This window comes from Haemaphysalis longicornis, unplaced genomic scaffold (assembly GCF_048455015.1).
Source record: "Haemaphysalis longicornis isolate Haplotype H1 unplaced genomic scaffold, Haemaphysalis longicornis Haplotype H1 scaffold_14, whole genome shotgun sequence".
NCBI classification, from domain to species: Eukaryota; Metazoa; Arthropoda; class Arachnida; order Ixodida; family Ixodidae; genus Haemaphysalis; species Haemaphysalis longicornis.
The window spans coordinates 5,580,197-5,601,746 of NW_027526245.1; the positions used below are offsets into that span (position 1 = coordinate 5,580,197).

At 43.6% G+C, this 21,550-nt stretch overlaps 1 long non-coding RNA gene across 1 annotated transcript; it reads left to right on the top strand.

The window, feature by feature from the left end:
* The first annotated feature begins 10,943 nt into the window (after positions 1 to 10,943).
* Positions 10,944 to 16,852, top strand: LOC144164959 (uncharacterized). The gene is made up of 3 exons (XR_013321272.1): positions 10,944 to 11,343; positions 13,783 to 13,867; positions 16,347 to 16,852. It is a non-coding gene; the product is annotated as an uncharacterized LOC144164959 (long non-coding RNA).
* Positions 16,853 to 21,550: the final 4,698 nt, after the last annotated feature.

The window sequence follows — 21,550 nt, forward strand, 5'->3', positions numbered from 1 at the left end:
GAAGGATGGCGGAGAAATTGTACTTGAAAAACTGGCAAACCTGTATACGCAATGCCTAATGACCGCAATGGTACCGGAATCTTGGAAGAACGCGAACATCATCCCAATCCATAAGAAAGGCGACATGAAGGGCTTGAAAAATTACAGGCCGATCAGCTTACTGTCAGTCGTCTACAAGGTATTTACCAAGGTAATCGCTAACCGAATCTCTGCAACCTTAGATTTCAGTCAACCTAAAGAACAAGCAGGGTTCCGTAAAGGTTATTCAACAATGGACCATATTCACACGATCAATCAGGTGATAGAGAAGTGCGCTGAGTATACTGAAACCCCTATAGCCTTCATAGATTATGAGAAAGCATTTGACTCGGTCGAAACCCTAGCAGTCATTCAGGCATTACGGAACCAGGGGGTAGATGAGCATTATGTAGGAATACTAGAGGATATCTACAGTGGGTCTACAGCTACCATCATCCTCCATAGGGAGAGCAGTAAAATACCTATAAGGAAGGGTGTCAGACAAGGAGACACAATCTCTCCAATGTTATTCACAGCATGCTTACAAGAAGTATTCAGAACGTTGGATTGGGAACAGGTGGGAGTAAGGGTTAATGGAGAATACCTCAGTAACCTCAGATTTGCTGATGACGTTGCCTTGCTAAGTAATTCGGGGGACGAATTGCAAAGCATGCTTTCCGCACTGGACGAACAGAGTAGAACCGTGGGCCTGAAAATTAATATGCAGAAAACTAAAGTAATGATCAATAACCTCGGGACAGCACAGCAGTTTGAGATAGGTGGTGAGGCACTGGAAGTGGTAAGCGAATATATCTACTTAGGCCAAGTTGTGACCCCAGATCCCAACCATGAGGCAGAGATAATTAGAAGGATCAGAATGGGGTGGGGTGCATATGGCAGACATTCCCAGATAATGAATAGCAACCTACCATTGTCGCTGAAGAAGAAAGTGTATGACAGCTGCATCTTAACGGTACTCACCTACGGGGCAGAAACTTGGAGGCTCAATAAGAGGGTTCAACTTAAATTGAGAACGACTCAGCGGGCAATGGAGCGGAAAATGATAGGTGTAACATTAAGGGACAAGAAGAGAGCGGAGTGGGTCAGAGAGCAAACTGGTGTTAAAGACATATTAGTAGAAATTAAGAAGAAGAAATGGACGTGTGCAGGGCATGTAATGCGAAGGCAAGATAACCGCTGGTCATTAAGGGTTCCAAGTTTAAGGAACCTCGAAACCGAGGTAATGTCATGATTCGTTCGGCTAAGCGGGTTCATTTTCGGAAAAAAATTCGACGAGGCACGCTCACACAGCAGGAAAACGTGGCGTTTGATAAATGACTTTCGAAAAGGTAGCAGTCACAGCGGCAATAGTAATAATTTCCCTTCTAATGTTTCTGGTAACGATGAAAGCATTGCTAATGAATTCAATACCCTTTTTTACGAGTGTCTGGTAGTTTGCCTTTAAGTACAGGCGTGTGCACTCTGCGTTCTATCGTTTCGGAGTAAGCCTTTCTTCCATTTTTGGATCAAAACAATTTAAGAATGATAATTTATAGCCTTAAACCCAATAAATTGCCTGGTGTTGACAATATTGGGATTAATGAATTACGCAGAAATGTTGAATCCTTAAAAAACGTTCTTTTGCATATCTTGAACAACATCATTGCAACGGGTGACATACCTGTGCAATTGAAAACGTGAACTGTCTTTCCACTCTATAAATCCAGCTCCCGTCTTAACAAAGAAAATTACCGACCCATTTCTATCTTCTCGAGCATAGCCCAGATACTAGAAAAACACTTGCTATTAACTATGCGATGTTGCCTAGACAAACATGACATATTACCTCCTACACAGTATGGTTTTCTTGAAGGAAGGGGAAGGCAGTCGTTACTGGAAGATTTTTCTGATCTTTTAAACTCTTCTTTCGAACGTAATAACGTCACTTGCGGCCTCTTCCTTGACGTCAGCAACGCTTTCGACAGTGTTTGTCATGACCTGTTGTTAGAGAAACTTTCCTTACTTGGCTTCCGCGGTGTCTTCCTTTTGTTGCTTAAAAATTTCCTTCAGGGTCGATAGCAGTCAATTAAAATAGCAGATTGTCGAAGTGTTGCTTCATTAATAAGAGCTGGAGTTCCTCAAGGTTCTATTCTGAGCTCGATGCTGTTAATTATTTATGTGAACGATCTTGTCAACGCTGTGCCGGTTTTTTTGTTTCAGTATGCTGACGATACTGTTCTGATAGCTTCCGCTAAAGAGTATAAGGCAGCGGTGGTGTTACTACAAAAGGTAGCAATGAACATAATGGATTGGTTTAGAGATAACTCAATTAAAGTCAACGATGTAAAGACACAATTAATTTGCTTTCATAATCAAATAAAAAAAGTGAATCTTGATTATTCGTTCGTGCTACATACATCTCATTGTTCCCGTTGCACGTGTACACCTATCAAATATGTACCCACTGTAAAGTATCTCGGTCTACATATCGATAATGACCTCTCCTGGAATTCGCACCTTCCGCATTTGTGCAAAAAACTTAGGGCTGTATCGGCTCTGCTTTATAGTATAAATACTACATGCCCATATCTGTACGGAAAGCTATCACGCATGCGCTAGTTTACAGCAACCTACGCTACGGTGTAACAGTGTACGGTCAGTGTTCACTTCGTTGGAAGGCTAGAAATCACGGAATTCTCAGATGTATTTTAAACAGTGTCGCGTACCATATACTCTGCTATGAAGATAAGGCCGACGTCTTTAAAGTATTGTTTTTACCCAGTTTTCACCAATTAATAATGGAAACTGTCATAATAAAACATTTCTGGGCTACCACATTCAAGCAGCCATATACACCGGTTCGTAGTTTACGACCGAAAGACTTATATTGCATTCCTCATTGCTCAACAAAGTAGTGTAGAAGAATGCGTCATTACTATGTCCCTGTCTACTTTAACAGATTGCCGCCCGGTATTTTTTCTATAAAAACGAAACGCTCATTGAAAAAGGTATTACGTCGTGTAAACATATAATTCGTATTTTGAGGGTCTAGTCTTGCCGAAATTGTATTTATGGGCTTCAAGCGCCTTCAGCCTTGAAAGCAATGCCACATACTTTTCACTCCAGTTACTATCGACCTTTTACAATCCCATTTTTTTTAATCCGCACTTCAAGTTCTGTCAAACCATATCGGGTGGTGTGTGCTAAACGCGGTTTGTGAGTTGTATGACGTTGGAGCTGTTGTAGACTAATTTCTTATAAGCTGTGACCCGTTTAGGAAACAAGTTGATATTTTAAATCTCTAGTGATGTTATTCTGTCGGGTGTAATCTGTGTCGTAAGTCATCTTGGTCTCACGTTTTTTTCTTTGTATGTATACTGAAGCGTTCTGCTATACTATGCTTTGTACTTGTGTCAGTGTTTATTTAATATTTGTGGTTTCCGTTGCATGCCAGGCGCTGCCGCTCAAGCCCAACGCGGCTTTGGCAGGCTTGGCTCCTTGTATTTGTTCAGTATTTTGCGCAATAAAGCATTATTATTATTATTATTATTTGGCCAAACGCCAATGTGCTGTTTATCTCACAGCAGTTGCAATCCACTCTCGATACCGCCGCTCCCCTCGAAGGCATTCACAAGATGAGAGTCTGTCCTGCTTCAGAGAAATCAACACGATCAACCTTGCCTCTTTTATAGACATTCTTCATGTTACCATAACTACAAAAAATTCTAATCTATAGATATAGTTATGTTAACATAAAGAACATGTATAAAAGATGCAAGGTTCATCGTATTGAATTAAGTTGGAAGTCAGCGCTCGTCCCGACGTCTTTCTGTGTCCGTGTTTTATTTCGCGCGGTAGCATCTTTTATCTGAGAATTCAGATAGGCACAGTGTTTAGGCCTTTTTTGCTGAAACGTTTTCGCAAGGGTGACCCACCACCACCCGTAACTGACACCTGCTCCATGTGCAACGGCAATGCTGGTCTCCACCACCTGTGTTGGGAGTGCCCCTCTACATTCCTGCTAGGCATCTTGCCCTAGCCACCAATAAACGAGGACCATGGCCTTCTTCTCTCCGGACATGGCCCTCTCCGGATCCCGAGTCTCCGGATCGAGCCACGGAGATCTGGAGAGCACTCCTTTTGTTCCTTCAACACCCAGCGGCGCCACTGGTTGGTGATCGGCTCCGCGAAAGCCACAACATTCTGCCTCCTAAACATCCGTTACTAAAACGGAGGCAGCCCTACCCTTTCCCCCTGCTATAACACCGTCTTCCTTTCCGCCGCAGTGCCTTGGGCACATTACAATGCGGAATGAATGTGGTTTAATTTATTCATATGCGCCAAAACAGTCCCAACACCGTCACTAAAGCAGACGACAAAGCCCACGGAAGGGTCCCGCCGACGCGCCCGCCGGGATTAGCACGGGCAACGCTAGATAATAGCGCCCTACCACAGCGTCATCAAAACTGTGCTCCGTGATTGAAAAGGGCCCTCCTCCTCCCCAATAGCCTAGGGAGTTTCTTGTCCCGCACGCCACGAAAGAACCGTTGGCTGGTAGAGATACAAAGCTTTGCTTTAAAACAAATTATACACGTATGCAACGGCAGCACCCACAGAGATTGAGGAGGGCAATGATTGGATGAAGGACGGCGTTTTGTTCTGCTTCGTTTGTCGTGTAATTTTTATCTTTAAATATTGGGCAAATATATACGCGGTTGTTACGTAAACAAGTTTTGTGAAATGCAGAGATAACTCTGTGTATGCCGCACCTTGCAAGTCGGCGCCACTTCCATGAGTACACGAGTCAGCAGAACCTATGCAATGAGCCTAGTGTTGTCACATTCCTCGTCACTGCGTTCAAACAGGAAATTATTCGGCGAAATGCACAAAAGCCGCATAACGAGTGGCATCAAAAATACGAATTATTATATATTTACTATACTATATTACTATTCTATTATTATTATATACGAACAGCTGCCGGTTTTGCAGATTTGATGCGATGTATATAAATCATCGATCACAATGGGGATTTTATTCGATACAATTGGAAATAAGTAAATGTGAACTAGCGAAAAACTGTAAAACTATTTTCTTCGGATTAACATAGCGTGGCTCTACAATCCTCAGAAATATTTATCAAAACTAGGCCACCACCAGCTGACGAGCTAAACGGGGGTTTATCAGGGTACTTTCTGTCGAGATTCAAAATTGCCCTCATTTTAAGTAGACGAAACGTCACTCCATCCATAAAAACCCAACAGTATCTCAAGGCACACAGCCGATTTGTTTGGCTGATGGACCATTATTTCTCTCCCGCCAGCCTGGGATGGCCAATACTGCGTTTCTAACAAAGTATTAAACACCTGGTCCCACGTGTAGCTACAAAACAGCAAAACATGGCTCGTGACGGTGTCGAAAAGTAGGGTATTGTTTTTAACGTCTCAAGCATGTACCTCCTTTGTACTTTTACCCTACACTACCGTAGATCTTTCCCACAAATCCATGGAGTATTCAGCCTTGCTGAATGCGAGGTACTTGAATCCAGATCAGCGTTATTCCGGATATCTCGTATGAGTGTCACTACTGATCATTTCTGAACACTTTAATAATAACCAAAATGGACCCTATTATCTCACAATATTTTGAGAGAATCCCCATAAAGGATAGGTTGGCTCTCACGCATCGAGAGAGAAAATGAGGGAGAGAGAAGGCCTCTTATTAGAGGAAAGCAGAGAGCTCTTCCAGCTTGTTGACGCCTACATGCTTCTCTGCGGGATGTAAAGGAGGGAATAAAGTGGCAATAGGAAGTAAGGCCGAAGCAATAAAAGTAAGAAAAAAATTCCCCCGCATTTCCCCGAGGGGGAGAATGTGAAAGTGCGAATGCACGGTTGTCGGCCCGCTTGCGGCGCTTGCGCTCGGCCCCCGCAGCCCACTGCCTCGCCGCCTTCTCTTCCATCTCTTCCATCGGGTTTGTAGTATCACGTGTACACCACGCAGTTATCAAGCCGCTATAACGCCGCTGAGTCGCCAACGCACGCCGCTAACGACGTAGTTTGAATGCGTTAAAGATATAAGGCGCGTCACTAACGCTGATATCACGTCGCATCCGTGGCTTGGTCGGTAGAGCGTCGCGCTGCGGTCGCAAAGTCCGCGGATCGAAACCTGGCGCCGGATGCTGTTTCTTTATAGAGGAGCACTGCGGACGCCGACGCCGCCGCCGACGCCGGCGGTGGATGGTTTGGGGTCGCTTATAAAGTGCATTCGCACTTAAAACAAAATAAAAGAAGTTTAAAAAAGGAGGTAGTGTGTGTGTTGGGAACCGTCAGTGCGACACGTGAAATGTGTACAGACGGTTGCACAGTGCAAGGATGGTCTGGTGCTATATGATGTCTGCGACACCGATGTTATTGATGTATTCAAATAATGCGGTTAGCACTTTGCGCGTAGACGGGGAAGACGGCCATGATCACAGAAGTAGTTTTAAAGTCAGGGAACAGTGGTTGAGGCACTCGATCTTCGGTGCGAGGTCGTTTCTTGCTTGTCCGTATGTGGGGCTCTCATGTAAAATATGTTCGACTGTTTCCGGTGAACGGCTGTTGCCGCAATACCAGTTTAAGGTTAGGCCAAGGCGATACTGATTGATATTTGTGAGCGCTATGTTGAGACATAATCGATGGAGCAAAGTCTCTAGCCAACGTGGAAGTCGCTCCGGTAACCTCACTGCCAAAGAAGGATAGACATGATGCAGGAATGGGTGCTGCTTTTCAGAGAGAGACCTGAAGGTGCTTCTTTCCCTGAAGCACCTTCTGATCTCTCGAGGCATCCTTCTTCGTGAAGAAAATGTTCCTCACGTTCCTCAGTCGTATTCTTCTCTTTGCAGCCTCATCTGCTTTTTCGTTGCCTATGACGCCGCAGTGTGCAGGTATCCACTGCAGTATCACGTGGTGCCCGGCAAGGAAGACTAGACGATTTATGTAGGAGACATAACGGGATACATTTTCGTGAATGCTGAAGCAGATAGCACGTCGAAAAGGTTGTATCGCTGTCTTTGAATCCGGAAAGATACCCCACTGTGCTAGCTGCTGGCGGAGAATGTAGCGAATTGCTTGTTTAATGGCATGAAGATGAGAAGACGTGGATGACGTTGGGCGCTCAAGACGGTATGAGAGTTCTTGGCCGGTTGATGAAATGAAGAGTCCAGAAGAACTGCTGTGAGGCGTAGATGAGCCATCTGTAAAAATGTGGGTAATATGAGAGTATTTGCTTTTTATATTGGTAAGTGTTAATTTAAGGGGGCAAACTGAGGCACAACGTTTTAGGGTGAGTGTATGTTAGGGTGAGGGTATGTTAAATTTTATGTATAGGCGTGGCAGAGTTGAAGGCAGTAAATCAGATGCAATGATTTGTCGTCATTGGATAGGTACAGAGATGTTTATAGCATTTATAGTTTTTACGAAGCTCGAATGTTCGTTTCATTGTACAATACCTGCCAAGAATTTGGATTTTGCGTGCAGCGTATGCCTCAAGTATATTCGAAATGTTACCTGCAATCGATGAGTATTTAAAGGCAAGAAACCAGCCCTTGCGACAGTTCCAAAACACGATGATTTCTTAGGGAGGCTGAGAGAGATGCGCAGAACGTTTTTCCTTGGCGCATTGAGCTGCTTTTTACATGTGGGTGCAGCCTCTGCAGAACACGCACGCTGTCTACATATTCTTTGCAGAGTAGCACCATGGATATATAGTCGCTGCCCTATCGACATCCGTCAAGGTACCCACTAATTTGTGCCACCGCAGAGATACGAGTACGTAATCGATTGGCTTCGGGCGGTCAGGATAGGTTTCGATACACGGTGATCTCAAGGTATTTTTGGGTTCGTGCGTATTGCAGACAACGACCGCCAATGATTAGAAGGTATTGGCTCCTCCACTTGCGGGTAAACGCCATGGCAACGCTTTTTTCGGAACAAAGGCGGAAGTCCTTAGACGCAAGGTACGCAGACACATTTATCAAAGCTTTTTGTAGTCGCTGTTGCCCTGTACAACGGGACATTGCCGCACACCAAATGCAGATGTCACCCGCATAAAGTGTGATTTTGACGCCGGGAGGGAGCACATGGTTTAGGGGGATAAGCTCAAGGTTCAATAGCAGAGTACTTACAACGGCTCCTTGAGGCTCTCCTGTACTCTCTAGCTGTCTTTGGTCTTTGTGGAAGACTGTACGCCTGGATTGCAAGCTACCTCATAGGACGTAAAATTTTCATGTGCAATCCAGAAGGCCCTACCTCCCACACGTCCACGGTCATGCGTAAAGTAAATGCAGCACCCAGGATGGCCATAAAGCTGCACCAAAAATGCGGCCAGCAACGAGCGCGTCATCGTTTTTATTTTCTTTCGCACTCCACTTTCCAGAACCACCCAAGGAGAAAAATCAGATGTCATTGGGTCTCCTTGGGTCAGCGGATGTTGCAGAAGCAAATACTGTGAAATAATTGTGTTGAAACTAAGGGCGAAAAACTAGCTGGTGTAACATGTTCGTAGGTTTTTCTGTTGAGGGGCTCTACTTAATTATAGCGCAATTTTTCGACCGTTCTTCACAACCCTGTACGGGTGGAGTAGCAACATAGTGGTAAGGTGACATTGCCAGTCGCATGAAGGGCAAATTATGTACAAAACATCGTCACATCGTTGCTTACGACTTCGGTTTTTATTGACGTCCGGCACGCCTCTCTTTACGGTGTCATCTTTCCTTAAAGTTATCTTCGTTTTGGGTCTTGTGCCAACGTTTTTAATACGTGACGATAAATCGACACATTGTTAAATATACACACCTATATTTCTTTGCTTGAAAAACACTGAAATTTGTACATTTTAGTTGTATCCACCGTTTTAGATGATGAGATTACCGTGCCAACAACTAGTGCTGTTGTATTTACTATCAAGGCTACGCTGCGCTAAACGAATAGGACGGTACCGTACAGTCCACATCCCCCGAAAACTTTGTTGTTTTCAACTAAGGCTTTTTATTGGTGCACACACTAACGAAAAACGGGCTGCAGCTTCGTTTACACTGGTTAAGCCTCGGTTTCACTTGATTAACTTTTATGCCTTATGAAAATGAACTTTTCCTTTCTGTTTACTTTGTGTCTCCTGCATGTTGACTGTGTGGCCTTTCTTTTGACTTTTCCTTTGTGTTACCTCTAGGACATAAGCAGGCTGTGTACTTTTTATAGACTGCCGGATAAACAGCCATGATGTTTTACCTTTATATGTACTATGGTAAAGACAAAGTTTAAATTTCTATACAAAGATTTTATTTCGGATGAGAGGTATAAAACTTTAAAAATGACTTGCTTTCTTCTCTTTCTGAGTTCCGCAGTGCTATTGCTCATGTGTGTACTCAAGGCAAAATGAAGTAAAAAGATTTTGGCCTGTTTCCCCTGTGTTGCCTCTAGGACAAAGGCTGTAAGATAGAACTTGAATTTGCTGTCTTAATTCTTCTGTGTGCCGTAATGCTGTTGCTTATGTATGTAATGAAGGCAAAATGAAGTCAAAAGACTGACTTATGTCTTTTGTGTTGCCTCTAGGACACTGGGAGGAAGGATAACTATTTGTTGCCTTACATTCTTTTTCTGAAGATTGTGCTTCCTCAAGTAAACATAAAGTCGAGCATGTAAGCCTTAATTATACTCGAAAGGTTAAGTTTTTTGGCTTGGCTAGAGATGGTAAGAAACAATGCCGATGGTTTGTGGAAATTCTGCAGCACTGTATACGTTATTTCGTGCTAGTGAGGTCTGATAAATTCGCAGAATTCATATTACCAACTGGTACGTTTGTATGAAACATTGGCGTAAGAAGGATACATATTGAACGAGGCTGTTCGAAGTGCCTCGTCCCTCCCATTACGAAAAAAAAGTGGGAGGGAGAAGAATATACAGACCAGAAAAAGTAAAAAGAACACAAAAAGCCGAATAGAAAACGAAGCAATGAAAACAAAAACAACCTAAAAAGTGGCTTCCGATTGTCCTAGTCTGTGTTTTGCTTCAGGGTCGTTGTAAAATGGCTTATCCTTGCAACTAAATGCTGAAGCGGTGTACTGTTTTTTGGGGCAGAGCTTGCGGTAGAAATATATTGCGACAGAAAAAAAGGGACACAGCCAGATTAGAGCAACAAGAGCAACAACAATGTCAAAATATAACCTAAGGCAGAAAAACTTTAATTAAAACGCGGTTAAAAAAAAAGGTAACTGAGCGGGTTTCGAACCTCCGCCCTTTCTATCAGTAGGCGAGTACTTAACCTCCAAGCCACCGAAACAGTACGCGGTCACGTCGTAAACCTAGGTCTAAATACTTGAGCTCACATAGTCTTGCTAAGGGAATAATTTTTTGCCTGCGTGGATTTGACGCACGGTGCTTTTGTGTGCGTGCGTGCGTGCGTGCGTGTGCGTGTGCGCGCGCGCGCGCTCGCGTGTGTGTGTGTGTGTGTGTGTGTGTGTGTGTGTGTGTGTGTGTGTGTGTTTGTGTGTGTGTGTGTGTGTGTGTGTGTGTGTGTGTGTGTGTGTGTGTGTGTTTGTGTGCGTGTGCGCGTGTGTTTGCGTGTGTTTGCGTATGTCTGCGGGGAATAATTTTTTTATCCGGCCGTTCTGTTTGTGAAAAGCCCACAAACAGTGAATGGTGAATGCTTGGACGCTGAACAAAACACAAAACAGTCAATCTAGATGTAGATGACGATGATAATAACTTCGTTTGTTAATTCATTTTTATTCGCTTTTGAGTAGCAACAACTTACGACAACAAAACATGTTGCTCGCATCAAGAAAATATACTGCCATTATATATATAATTGCTATTATCAACTTTAACAAAATACTATAATGGGGTCTGCCTAGTTTGCTTCAGGGGTGATGATGAAGGAAGAAAGTAACTGCTAAAACTCTATGACTGCTAGATAGCCAACTGTAGTAATAAGTCTAGTCTAGGCTAGCATATATGCAGTCATTGTTATAGGTGCGCAAGAAAAGACGTGGTTTGTTCGTTGTGCGTGGTTTTGGTGGTTTGTTTTCGATTTGCTGGTGTTACGTGAATTACTACATGCTCCTCCTGCCGTAATATTACGTGTTAGTGCTCTTGTGCCACCTGAAACATCGTGAGTGCTGGCAAAGCGTCTGTGTCATCGCCGTACTGCGCTGCTGTAGCAAACGCACATCGAGGTCGCCATTTGACAAAATACCTGACAAGTTGTGCGTGCCTACGTGAATCAAGAGTCTCTACTGCAAGTTCCAGTCTGTCGACGCGACGTGTGAAAAATGCTGCGTGTTCTGCCGTAAGTGATTGTTTATCGTGGTGCATGTTAAAATTTTATTACGCGTTGCCGCAGTGCTGTTTTGTTAAACGTGTTGAGTATATTCCTTGGTGTTCGGCTCGCCGCGCTTCTTTTATTGTAAATTACCGGCTGCGTCGGCGCGGTCATAATGAGCTTCCAGGAGCGGCGGCCAGTATGTTGTGTGAGTGATCGACCCCCTTGCCATTGCCGCCAACGAAAATATTATGCTGACGGCCCAGCGGCCGCCGCTTGGCTTGGGCGGATTCAACGCTAAAGCTTGTTGCATAAAAAAAAGAAAAAGAAAACTGCGTTAATGGTTGTAAAACAAAACGCCCACTCCCCGATTTTTTTTAGGAGGCAGTTGACCCACAGTATATTTTTTTACAGGACGTAGGCAGCTTAGCATTGTTCTAACGGGTAGTTTTCGTTTTCGGGTAAAGAAATGCAAGGAGGCTGCATTACATTTGTAGTTATAATACGTAAGAGTTGCATATACGTTGAATTTTCAACATTTAAGCATTGCTAGCAACTTTATAAGTAGTACCACATGCACAAGGTACTTTAGGCAATGAACATTTGACCAGATAATTGTTTAGACGTCGCAGCTTGAAAACATGCTGTTCCAGCCTGCATTGCTGGTGCAGTCACAGGGCAGCTTTCACTGTTTTAATGCAAGAAATTTTTCCACCTTTCTAAGCTCATCCAGCATCGTCATGATCAGACAGAAATTCTTGTGTGGTGTGACACTATTTGTAGCTGGCTTGCATAAATTGTGTTGACCGTAACATGTTGAGCATGGGTTAAACGTGTTGATTCTTACAAATATGCATGTGATGGGGATACAATCACGGTGCGAAAAAGATTAAACAGGGCGTGGGCTTGCCACCGCGCTCCTTCGCCATCCTGTTTTTTCGTTTCGTCAGCATTTCAACTTGCCTACCCCTTGGAGGTATTGGCACGCTGAGACGTTCACCATGTGCCTCAGAGAGAATTTTAATGGCGCCATGAAGACAAAATACAAGTTTGTGTTATTCGAAAGATTTCGTGTGGTATGGTGCCCCCAGCACTTGTCCAAATGCAAACGATGCTTTATTCACTGAGAAATTCATTAATTGAAGCTAAAATTTTGGTTTTCCCGCTAAATCGTGCATTTTCAGGGTCTGCAATGACATCACAGGAACCGACCGCTCTGCAGCCGATTGGCAAACCTTCTTTACCGTTACTTAACCTACATGGTGCCACCATACCGTGGCATGCCGCTTTCTGCTTTTGTTTTGTTTTTACCGTATTTAAACGTGGCTTCTTTTTGTTCAGCGAGAAAATAATCGTTTCGTGAAACATAGTGCTCGCTCCACAAATATGGTCACGTAAGACACCGTTGCTTGTGTCAATCGGCCATTGTTGTCCGAGACAACCCCAAAGCCCCGCAGTCCTGTGCAGCTAAACCAAGCATAGTGCGCGCAGTACCAACAGCAGTACGCATTGGTACTTCTATGCTTACGTGTGCTTTCCTAACCTTTACTGTTGGTCCCACCATTCTTACTACTGTAAAAAGAATGTGCCCTAAATTTAAGCGCAAATAGTTCGTTCGGCAAGCCTCTGCCTAATTCGCGTTTGCTGTTGCCGCCCTCCGCTAACTGCAGAGCTGGCTGGTATGACATAGGTTCTGTTGCGGGAAATGAGCTAGTGGGTCGCATGGCCATTTCTTTTGTTCCTAATTTGTAGCTTATTTGAGTGGAGTTTATGTTAAAAATGGTGTCAGCATGATTCTAGCAACGGAATCCTTTGAATGAACCAAACTTGTGTTTTCTCTTCATGGCTCCTTTAAAAGCCGTAACCACGTTTCGCACCCTCTGGACCAGAGAATATGCTTGCACAGTGGCAATCGGGGGCCACAGATTTCTACCACCTAGGGATATTTAATAGGCTTAGTTTAACATTAATTCAGTGTAAGGATGCTTCTGTTCCTTTAAAGTATGGCTGAAAGCCTTGTAAGGATTGTCATGTATGTACAGTGCTCACGGATAGAAACACGACACTGCAAGCGCGTGGCCTGCGCTACATGCAGCGCCGCCAGTGGACGCCCGTGGAAGCTAGGTGTTGCATTGTGGTATACCACGAGGATGAGAGTGTTTTGACCATAAGCTTGCTGCTTCCGGTTGCCAATAAGCGGGGCAGTGGTTCCCCGCAGCGACAGCGGTGCGCTGTCAGCGACAGCGGCGTCCATGGACGGCGCTGCATGTATTGGCGGCCACGCGCTCGCAGTGTTGCGTTTCAATCAGTGAGCTCTGTACTTATTTTTTAGCTTGAAAGAATTGAAGGTGCCTTTTTTGCACCTACAAAAAAGAAATTCTGTCATGTCCTGTCAGAGCGAGTATTACACGGCATTATGCCGCATATTTACGGCTTGTTTACTACTTCAACTTCCATTTTTTACAGGGCCAGGTGTTTGACATGGAGGATGTACGTTGTGAGCTACCACAAGAATTGGCTGCCTCCTGTTTCTATCTATCCTGCACGACCTGTAAGTGGAGTTCATTACGGCTGTGAAATGCCTGAAAATCTCGATTTTGAAGGCTGAGAGAACATAAAAACATAGAAAACCATTGTGGCATTCTTGTGGTACCTCAGTGATATTAAGACATAAGAACATTGCAGAGATGGGGCAAAAAATAAGGAACCGATGAGGGTGAGAAACTTTCTGGTACCTTTCTTATTTTTTTTGTCCCATCAGGGCTGCGTCCTTGCTCCATGAATTAATTAATAACGACTTTGTCACCCTTGTTCACTGTGGTGGTTGCGTGGTACCCACAGACAGTGTGTGGGGAGTTTTCTTCTACCGCCTATTACAGATGAACTAGATCTTTAGACTTCTACTCAAAAGTCATATTATGGATTACATTACATGAGTGAAACAATTCCATGCACCCAGAAATAGAATTTAGGTGAATTCACTTCAATGCCCTAGATGCAACTTGTGCCTAGCAGTGAAAAGGGTGTATTGCATGCCTTTTTGCCACTGTGTTTCATGTAGTGTAATGAGTCTCACTGGCCATCGTAGCCCCCCCCCCCCCCCGAACAGCTATTTACTCTAGCAAATATAATGATGGTCCTAATTGTAGAAGGGTACCCGCCGCGGTGGCTCAGTGGCTAAGGCGTTGCGCTGCTGAGCACGAGGTCGCGGGTTCGATTCCCGGCCGCGGCGGCTGCTTTTCTGATGGAGGCGAAAAGCAAAAACGCCCGTGTGTACGAGATTTCGGGGCACGATATAGATCCCCAGGTGGTCAAAATTAATCCGCAGCCCTCCACTAAGGCGCACTGCATCGCCTGCGTTGCGTCGGTGCGTTAAACCCTACAATCAATCAATTGTAGAAGGGTACTCAGCAATTGAAGAAAGAGCTGTGGGGGGTTCTGGTTTGTGTATCAGACTTTGTTTGGAATATTGTTATGTAGCCACGGATAATGCAGGGTTTTTGTAAAAATATAGATTATCGGAGCAAACTTGTGCTCCGCAGTAAACATAAAAAAACACAAACCTCGAAGGAGTCAGCAAAGGGACGTGCATGGATGAGCGTTGGCGAATTGAATGCTGCAGGGTTTTTTTTGCACTCATTCATTTAGATCGAGGACATTTTCAATAAAAAACAGGAAAAGCTAGGATAGGGATCGCAAAGCAACACCCTTTCCATATCAAACAGGACTGCTGGTGCAGCATACAAAGGAAAAAGGGGAAAAAGACGGTTCCCTTACAAAAGGATAAGATTGCAGGGTGTGGCCAGGTGCTTGTAACAAAACATTTTGTAAACAAATCAAATGGCGTGGTTGGGGGCAATATTATGATGTTTATAGTAGGAAAAACCTGCATTATTTCCGAACAGTATGAATGCTCTGTGTGCAAACATATGCAAAAATGCTTGTGTGTTTTTAGCATTTGAGTGCACGTTACAGAGTAGTCGGCTCAAGTTACTGCGGTAGCTTTCCTCATTGCTGGTAAGCATAAACCCTGAAATTAAATTTGCTGTATTCGACCGCTTTAACCCTTTCACTGTCACTGATGTCCTGGTTTGTCTTCGAATTTCTCCTCCACGGTGTCACTGACATACCGGTGCGTTTTCTGTTGTGCGTTGAAAAAGTCGTGCCATGGTGCAAAGTTGGCGCACCTGCACTGTTTGTGCTATCTGTCAAATCTTTCTAGTAGCTTGTATTTTCACAAAGTACAGAGCGACCACGCCCAGTTTTCGCTGCTTGGGGGTCACTCCGTGCACTGTACATCTGTTGGGATGAGTGACCACGTGGCACGCGTGCAATGATGGGTGCAAGTGTGCTATCTACCACGTTTTTCTAGGGTTGTTTTTTATTTCTGTTCCTGTGTCTGCTACCCATCGACACAAGGAAATATAAGAAGTGAGGAGCCAACCTAGAGGTTGGTCAGTTCATGGTGATGTATATTTTGCTTTTTCTAAGCAAGCACAGACAAACTAGACAATGCAAGTGCTGTCTCGTAAATGAAATGCACAATAAAACTGCTGCCTTTATAGGTTCCAAAGAACGCGTAGAAAACAAGCAACTACTCATGATGACGACTGATCAATGCCTGTCTTAGCATGTTCATGCAATTTTATGTTGCCTTCCCTGCCCCCCCCCCTTCCCTATATTGCTTTGTTCCCACAGTGCTGCTGCAATAATCTCATCTCAAATGTTCTTGCGAGGCTGTATAAATGCCCGTGATGAGGAGGCCATGAATCTAAACAGTACTTAGTTCTGGGTTGTGTTGCCTATGTAACAGTATTACCATATTTGATGTTCGTAAGCTCATTAGTTAATTTATGGGGTCTAAATTTTGTGGCTAATTTTGCAACCTAGAAGTTGTACCTTCTCTTTCAGGATACTTGGTTCAGTTTTGTATGGGAACACTCCTTTATATTTATAAGCATAACCAGCAAATGTTTGAGAGGTATTTGTTTAAACCCCTTCATATGCGATCAATGCGTTTGTCATTTCAGGTTCAAGCGTGGCAGTGGCTATCCCGTCCTGTGAGGGGTAAAGATGAGGCGACACCTGGTGTGGCAGGCGGCAGCAGCACGTATGGATCCAACATGAATAAAATAGTCAGGTTTGCAAGAGTCGTGTGATTCATGTGATTTTCGTCAGCTTGCTCTTACAGAAACAGCTGCAGCATGAAACAGTGACTGTGGAGCTGGCTGACATTTTCTACATGCAGCTGGCTGTTGGGCGCTGTTATTTGACAGCATGCAAAGGGCACTCAAAAGGTGGAAGCTTGTGGGATACGTAGAGGACGGAAACATAAAGGATTCTTGGAGGACGCAGAAAGTCGGTGGCGAAATTTTAATACAGGGGACACACAAGGGATGAATGCGGTCTGTTGCCTTCAAGACATATAGGGGACACACAAAGGCCGTATGGTGTCTGTGTTGCCTTTGGGAGATAGACTGGACGCATGGAGGACGGAAACACACGGGACACTTGGAGTACGCAGAAAGTCGGTGGCGAAATTCCGACACAGAGGAAACACACAGGACGCACGCAGTCTGTTTCCTTCGGGACGCAGACTGTCTTTTGACTGGACGTAGAAATTTTCATAAGGGATTTGAGCTGTAATTCTTATACTTCAGCTGTATTATTATTCTTAGGTATATAGACCTCGTTGAGCCAGGTGCGATGGCCGTCCTTAGGTCGCTGACTAGATATGACTGTAGTTTAGCTTGGGTAGACACACTATTGCTCACTATCCGACGCTAGCTCCACTCTGTTTGCTTTCCGGGCCTTCTACAGTCAAGGAAAGTTATCAATAAAAATTTTCAAATTCAATCCTGCAAACTGCACACAAAATCGATGAGAGAAGAAAAGAAAACAAAAAATAACCCTCGAAAACAGGAAAAAAAATTGCGAAACATACAGCTACCACTTAACGCCCTGCACGCGCTCAAAAATTATATTTTGACGAGTTCACAAAGTTTATTATATATGGCAAAAGTAGTCGTACGGAAATATTACAGGTAAAAAATTGGGTAGAAAAAAATACAAACAAAAATACAAAGCCGGAGTTATGACCCCTAAAGCACTAATTTTACAAACCGCTTCCAAAAATAAGACGCAACCAAGAGATTTCAGAGAGCGGCCGTAGGACAACTAAACGATCGAGAAGAAGCCCAACACTGTGACACCCATCATTGGCAAAAAAACTTAAAAATGTGAAACCAATCCAAGCGAAAGAACAACTCCCTGCATTATTAAAAAATTCCTTCACTTTCAGCCCACTTTAGTGTTCGCTTTGCAAATATAGCATGACTACTTCATTGTTCCTGAGTGCGTGCCTTTACTCGTTCTGTCTTGGAGACAGAAATTCTTAGATAGTTCTAAACAAATGCACACTGTTTCAAAACATTGCGTGTGTGAGGAAAAGAGACACCGAGCTCTAAACAGCAATGGCATGCTGTGTAGTCGCGGACAAAACGTTACTGAAGTTCGCTCTGTTCTTGTCAACGCAACGTACTCAGAACCTAATAAAGCTGACGGGATACCGTCGACGTCATCCCCTGTGTATCAGTGCCGATTTAGACAACGGTTTCAAGTTAACAAACAAAAAAGGTCTTTGCAATCTACTCGGCGAGGGTCTGTAACCAGCACAGGAGTTTGTAATGTATGTGCCAATACGTAACGAATGTCACAATGGCTGTGTTGTTCCGGTGATATACACTGATCGGCATACTCGTAGGTGCAGGCGCATACTTTCTCTCTTTCTATTTAGTGTACGCAGGCCATTGGGTGGTCGGGCGGAGTAGATCAGTTTGGCATCAAAATTGCGATTTGTTCAACAGGGCACGTATGAACCACACTCCTACTGTTACGACACATTCACAATGAAATTACTCACCTTGCCCGTAACTGTGGTGTTATTGTGCGAACGTATAGTCCGAGGACGCCTAAGCATTTCTTGAAGGTTTTCACTTAAAGAAGTATTATTGGCCAATTGAAGCGCTGAGAAGCTTTGCTTTTAGCCCCCGTTGTCGAAGGGCGAAGTCCTCTTGCCTCTTGACATGATCCCCTTCATCATTTCTTCCACTGTACGGTTTTGCATGCATCTGATATGTTATATACGTGTAGCGCCTCTCCACTTTCCCTTTCGGTACTCCCTAGCTTAAGCTCCTGTTATCGAAGGCATCACGCAGTAAACGCCTCTCGCTTCAAATCGGGAGTTTGGACTAAGGCCGTAGAAATATGTATGCAGACCTGTGCTAATAATTTCTAGTATATGTGTGTCAGAGAATTAACACGACAGTTTAAACGCTAATTTATCTAATATCGATTCACTCGCCGAGGGTGTGATCACTTTCGTCGCGTCTCCTCCGACCATGTGAACACGCCTAATGTCTGTTATAAATACGAAGTAATTTCGAAATTCGCTGGCTACCCTAATGCGTGACTCCATCCAAACCTTTTTTAACACCTGCAAATAATGTTGCTCATTTAAGGAATAAAGAAGTTAGGTATGCATCACAAGTGCCCCGTTAAATGCCAAATACAAAACTCTCTTCTACCACTGATCCTCTTGCTTGTGTAGCCGTGTGATGGTATCGCTAAAACGGGGAGCTGCCAGGAACAATGTGCGCTTGCAATCTAATTATGCAAAATTTTCGGCTCGAACCGACGAATAAAATTACACTGCTTTCAGTCTCTTAAGCACCACAAGGAAGTGTCCCGCTTCAGTCAGTACTTGATATTTAGTTGTGTTCCACACTCACAGCAGACTGCACTGTGATATTTGAGGGCGGGTACTGCACCCAGCAGGTTCGAAAAATGTCCCGGCCCTGTACCTTTTGTTCCTTTATGTAGAACATTTTCCGAGAACTTAACATGACCTAAAAAACTAACTACTGGCATTTTAAGAAAGCGCGTACAAAAGACGAATCCGCGGCTTTTCTAATCATTGCATTAGGCGAAACCAAAAAGAGCAGGTTTCCGGCTGAATGCAATAAGCCCACCACAATGCGAAAAACCATCGTCTTTTTTGAGGCTGTAGGTGCATTCAACTAAGCAATATGAAAAGACAATTAAACTCGATGTGATTTCAATTGGGGCCTCCATAGCAGCGGCACAATGCCTTACGACTGTGCTATACCCGCACATTGCCAGGTGTTCACCAAAGGATGTTGTATAGTGCTTTTTTTTGGAGCACATACCTCTTCGGGCTATAGCCAGGAACCGGGATCTATGAGGGGCATATGAGCCCGCTTCACAAAATTTATGAATGTGCGACTTTGAAATGTGTAGTCTGGATAATAGCGCGTGCGGCATGACACCGGAATGGGCTTTTATGTGATTAGAGCCAACACGCACATAACCGTGAGTAAACATTGATAGAAACGTTTACTCAGCAAGGTTTCACTAATTTCGTTATTCACTCTCACTTGTTCAAAAGAGCACCTAAGGAAACTGCTGGGCCAATACCCGAAGCTAATTTAAGCGTATCATAATATACAAAAACACTAACAAACAATATGCAGGTGAGTCGAAACATAGTAAAAACATGCAATGCGTTAAAATCAAAGAATTACAAAACATTTCACAGAGCATAAAGAGTGACAGTCCATGCGTTGTTTCAGATGTAATATCTGTTTAAAATAAAAACAAATAACGACAGTTGTTTTTGTATACGTAAACGTTTATGCTGCGTTTCCTTGATTCAGTGTTTCGTTTGAATAGCAGATACCATAGAAAACACTGCTGCCCGCCCCCTCTGTGCCACACTGTACGTGTTTCATTAATATGAACCTTCAAATGAAAACCAATAAAGCTGTGGAAGTTCTGAAATCACTTGATTGCCTTCCAAAATAGCGTTGTTATCCTTACAAATGATGCCAACAGTAGCCCCTCTTTGCGCGCAGTGGGCGCGTTCCAGGCATGCTTACGTTCCTTATCTATCAAAAACTTTGTAAAATATTTTAAAACTGGTTATACATCTGCATTTAGTCCTGCATACCGACGGCCCCCCCAGGTTTAAGCCCTAACGGCGGCCGAATTGTTCAACACCTGAATAATAAATGCGCAGTTCAAGTCGTTTATTTCAAGACAACGGCTGCTGCTAATATAGGTTGTAATTGCAGTAGGTCCTGTTTTTGATGTCACGGGCTTTCTGTGCAAAGTAAACGCCTAATTAGAATAGGCTGTTCGTTTTCGCACTTCTTCCTAAGCAAGCATCCTGCGAGAACTCGCGCAAAGCCGCTGTTCTTTCCCAACCTTGAGGACAACATCGCAACAGAGACCCCGTTTGCCTGGCACGGCGATTGTATGTATCATGAAAGGAAAATAGATTAGTTGCGTACGAATGTCCAGGTAGCTAAACCGAAATGTCCATCATTTCAGTTTAGCAATGCACAGAGTAGGTATTTCGAAAACAAACCAGCTGCTCCAGACACGAAGCAAACAGTTTTACACCTAACATAGCAATTTTGTGGCAATGCGACGCAATACGTTTTGTTTCCTGCCTTAGCGAAAAGATGCCATATTTTTAAGGTATTTTGAATGCATTTAATACATATAATAACTTTGTGTTTATTCTGCATTATTTTGTCCACATTCCAAATGCATTTTGAATACATTTATAATGTATTTAAAATGTACCTCAAAAATACATAAGCAGTGCATTGAAAATATATATTTAATGCATTTTAAATGCATTAAAAATGCTCAGAAAGTGTAATTTTAAATACGTGCAAAATATAATAGTAATGCATTTTAAATGCATAGAAAATACTGCTTCAAATATACTCAAAATGTGTTACTGGTGTATACTAAATAAAACCTGAATACATTGAGAGATTCCATGGCAATGTGTCTTTGGGGGAACTGTTAACGTCCAACTAGAATTGCATTTTGTGGTTTCAAAAAGTTTAACAGGCACTATAGGCTGAAGATATGCTCCATTGTAAAAATGTAAACCAGCCATGCTCGAAATGCGGGCCAGTAAATGACTGAAAAGAACAGCATGTACGAGCACAAATTGGCAGTTTGAAAGTTGTTTATTGTACACCTCAGTCGAGTGGCCGATTTTGCCATTACTAAGCAGCAGGAATGAATGCCTTTCAGCCACTTCGGTAGCCAGCGCAGATGAAGCGTTGTGCATCATTGTTCTTGTACTTCGGATTCTCCACGCGGAAAATTTCACCAGCACCTGCAGTGAAAAGAA